This window comes from Aulonocara sp. 'chitande type north' Nkhata Bay, linkage group LG9 (genome assembly GCF_057382095.1).
Source record: "Aulonocara sp. 'chitande type north' Nkhata Bay isolate Kocher_YH1m ecotype deep benthic linkage group LG9, A_spYH_male_GT1.1, whole genome shotgun sequence".
In the NCBI taxonomy this organism is placed as follows: Eukaryota; Metazoa; Chordata; class Actinopteri; order Cichliformes; family Cichlidae; genus Aulonocara; species Aulonocara sp. 'chitande type north' Nkhata Bay.
Genome location: NC_141352.1, coordinates 28,181,576 through 28,185,857, shown reverse-complemented (window position 1 = coordinate 28,185,857; position 4,282 = coordinate 28,181,576). Strand labels below are relative to the sequence as shown.

Genomic DNA, 4,282 nt, shown 5'->3' with positions numbered 1-4,282 from the left:
GAGCATGCATGGCAAAACATAGCCGACAGAGTCAATGCGTGAGTGTTAATTTAAACATTGATCTAGGGATTTCCACCCATTTAACACGTTATTTTATCATATGTTATTTTATTTGTTATTTTATACATTTTATTTTGTGACGTGATGTGAGCGCAGGTGCAACCCAACAGGCCCCAAACGTTCCTGGCAGCAAGTAAAAATGAAATATAAAAATATAGTCCAAACAGGTAAGGTGTAATTGTATTATGAGCCATAGTGCTTGGTCTGTTTGTCCGATGTAAATCAATTGCAGTTAGAGGCTACATTAATTTTCTTTCTGTAAGCACTTATTGAAATTATCTGAGCACATTACAAGTACATATTTGCTTACTCTGTATGCTCAAATGTGGCCCGTTATAGCCAACAGAAAAAAAGCGGAGGCCCGAAAAACAGGTGGGGGTCCTCCACCACCACCACTCACAGAGGCTGAGCAGTTGGCCCTCAGCCAAAACAGTGGGCGCCCTGTGGCCGAAGGCATCTCTGCGGGGACATCCTCTGAGGCAATAACCCCGCAAGACACAAGTGCCTACATAAGGGGTAAATTCAAAATAATACATGATGTGCATACATCCTTTCTTCACAGTCACCTTTGCAGTGCTACTCATTCATTTGATAAACTCTTTACCATAATGGATTATTTTGTAGTGAAGTTATTTTCCTACTGATTTTGCCTTCCCTCAGCCTTGGTTGTCTTTGAGAGCATAATGACAATGAAGTGTAAGGTGATTGGTATGTTTGTTAATTGCCATTTGGTCCCTTGTAAGTCATAAGTGACCTGTATAAACCTCATATTCTATCAGTTGATGGTGATGGTGTACTGCATCTGGTGCAGCCTCCTGTTGAGCCAGACCAACATGCAGTTGTGAGTAATACTCCACAGATTATATGAGTTTACAGTAGAACAGCAATGTTGTTTATTTCTTTACTACAGGAAAATAATGAAGAAACATTGACAGCTGTTACAGAGGAGGAAGCAACAGAGACACTTTATGAGGTTTACATCTTTTAATACTTTGTGTACAGGAAATACAGGCGACCAATAAAGCCAGTTGAACAAAAAATCTGTTTTTTCGTCTTTCAACATGTTGAGGTGATGGGTCAAAAGAAATGATTGTGACATATGGTGTCTCTGACTGCACTTCCATCTTGTATGTCCGTGGGAGGGTCAGGATGTTCATGGTTTGGATCACTGCTGATGTTTGGTTCAGAAGGACAGTGTTCTCCTCTAATTGTGGCAATGTTGTGAAGAATCACAGATGCCACAATAATGTCACATGCCCTTTCTGGGGTGACCCTGAGTCTTTGCAGGCACTGGAACCGGGCCTTAAGCATTCCGATAGTCATTTCAATTCTGGCTCTTGTCCTGCAATGAGCCAGATTATATCGCTGCTGTGGGCCCGGTTCAGGGTCAGAGTAAGGGGTAAGCAAATAGGGTAAACATGGATACCCCCTATCACCAAGCAAGTAGCCAGTGAACTCTCCTAAGACAGAAGGATACACTTCAGTTCAAATGTCCCTGAAGCAATTGGTCTTTATATATTTTACAGTATTCTCAACTCACCATGTCCAAATTTTGTGCTCAGTGTACATTCACGGAATATTTGTGAGTCATGGACAGAGCCTGGCCACTTGGCTTCCACATTTGTGATAATGTTGGCAGCATCACATATGATCTTCACAGTGCAGAGAACACAAATTAGCATCCATTACTATAATGAAATAATTTGTTAGTTTGAAATGCTACAGGGAACTATGTACCTGTACATTAATGCTGTGGAAAGACTTCCTGTTCACATAGTCTCCTTCATTTACTGAAGGAGCAATGATTGGAATGTGAGTGCCATCTGTACAGCCTACTGATTTTGCCTGGGAACCGTGAAAATAAATGTAAAATTTAAGTAGTAGTCCAAGTATCACCACATCATAAATTAAGTTTTGGTCATCCTGATACCTGCAATTTTGTGGCATCCCTCTTTGATAAATCTTGTGGGTCTATGACCGGGGAACACCACAGACGAGTACAGGAGACGTTTCAGTGCAACTGTAACATTCCTGACTGCCCGACAGACGGTAGCCTTGGAAACGTGCTCAGCGTCACCAATATTATACAGAAAGCTCCCGTTTGCAAAAAACCGAAGTGCGATACAAATAATATGTAATGAACTGAGAGCATGTCCGCGATGTGTCACATGCGTAATATATGGCCTGAGGATGTTATCCAAATAAATTATAGATTGTGCTGAGAAACGGTGACGTTCACACAGAAAATCATCAGGAAATGATAAAATGTCCAAACGCGCTCTAATCACTCTCTCCCAGCGGAGAGCTCTGCGGAGAATTTGGGCTTCACGATCTACTGGCTCTTCAAGGAAGGGGCACGCCATGTCCGACACTTCCTACTGTCAGGTTTCCGACAAAGGGGCGGAGACAGTCAGGGTTAGTTGTAGTAAACCTGCTAGGGGGCAGGTTAGCTTCACGGAGTGTGTCGTCATAGTGACTCACTGAGGCTTCATCTGAACTCGCTTTCTGAAACCGAAAACCCAGAGTTTTCGTTAACTCAGGGTATACTTACTCAGTTTTTCCACTAAACCGGCTTCCTGAAACAGGGCCCAGGATGAAAAATGTACAACCTGTTAAGCTAATGACTTTTTCAAAATTTACTTGGGGGCAGATGTTCAAGTTAAGAAAATGAGAGTGGAAGTGTGTGTTACTGAGGTGGCCTCCCTATAAATAACACGCATACAAAGTGTGCACAAAAGGAGTGCAGTCTTTGTATGAAATATGAAAGAGAGGCTACAGAAGCATCTCCAAAGACCTTAGTACTAAATTTCAAATAGGGTAAAATTTCTACAAATGGAGGGAATTCAGGATTATTGCTGCTCTTCCTGTGAGTAAGTATCCTTGAAAGATCACACAGAGAGTGCAATCTTACCAATCAAGGTGAAATCAAAGGACAGATGAGGGAACATTTAGAACACTGTTGGCAAGTTTGGGCCTCTTTCCAGTCTCAATCTGGACTTTCTGAAGGAACAATGAATTCAAAATTCTATCAGTCATTTCTTTTATTTTTTTAAACACAGGAAAAGACAAGTGTAGAACTTCACTCTTACCAGAGGTCAGTGGATGAAACAATTTTCATTGTCACATTTTTCTTTTCTTTGTGGCCTTTAAGTTTGGATTATTTCTGTTTTGATTTAATTTTAATGAGGGTCATGATGAGCTTCAGTTCTTTTTATCCAGAGTCCAGAACACAGCAGCTGTTGTTGGTCCCGCCCAGGCACATCTGGCCAATGAGCCACTGGTTTGCATTTTGTTTCGCTAGGAGTTTACTTGGGTTTAGAAACTAATCACAGGGAAAGCTACAAGTTTCCAAACTCATCAACTCATTCGGACCAGAGCAAACGATCAACTGGGTGTCATGGTACTGGGTTTGCGACCCAGTGTTGTGTGTTTTTTAGTTTTATTTCATTGATTATTGTATTTTTCTCCATGTTTCCTGTTTTATTGTGAAGCAGTCTTGTGTTATTTGTTCATTGTATTTAGTTTCACTTCCCCTGTCCTGTCATTAGGTTCATGTCAATCAGCTGTTTCCCCACTTATTGTGTTCCCACTTCCCCTGATCGCCTCCTGTGTGAATTTAAGTCCTGTGTTCTCTGTGTGTCATCGTCAGGTTGTCTGTTCTCTCCGCCATAGTCAGAGTCAGTCATAGAGTTTCATAGTGTTTGTTTCACAGTGTTTCATGTTTAACTCCTGCCATCATCCAACTAAAGGATCGCTTTTTGTTCAAACTGCATTCCTCTGTCAGCGTCTGCGTCCTCACGTAAACACAATCGGTGCGCCCCGCTGTGACAGAAGGTTAACTCAGCCAAGCAGTGCTGAACATAAAATAAGAATAAATATAAATACAACAACAGTAAACAGAAGATGTAGTGTATTTGTGTTATTTGTCCTTTGCTTACTAGTTCTGGTTTCTGCCTTTCCCTCCTCTGTGATGTCCTGTTCTTCCCAGATATTGTAGTTTTCACCTGCTGTTAGGTTTCCTGCTGTGTTTTTGTCCTCACGTCCATCTTGTTCCCCTAATTAGTATTCCATGAATTCCTGCTTCCCCTCCTGTGTTTGTCTTGTCTGTTGTACTTTCTCATTGTGTTCCTGTAGCCCACCTCTCGTTTATTGTGCCTCTTCTTTTGAATTGTGTTTCTTTTTTCTTTTTCTTTTTTTTAATTTCTTTGGGGCTTCATTCAGC

The 4,282-nt window shown here is 41.4% G+C and overlaps 1 long non-coding RNA gene across 1 annotated transcript; it reads right to left on the bottom strand.

Annotated features, from left to right (window-relative positions):
- Positions 1 to 904: 904 nt before the first annotated feature.
- On the bottom strand, positions 905 to 1,870 carry LOC147322274 (uncharacterized). Its single transcript, XR_015130910.1, has 3 exons — positions 1,798 to 1,870; positions 1,601 to 1,712; positions 905 to 1,520 (listed from the first exon to the last, which is right to left on the bottom strand). It is a non-coding gene; the product is annotated as an uncharacterized LOC147322274 (long non-coding RNA).
- Positions 1,871 to 4,282: the final 2,412 nt, after the last annotated feature.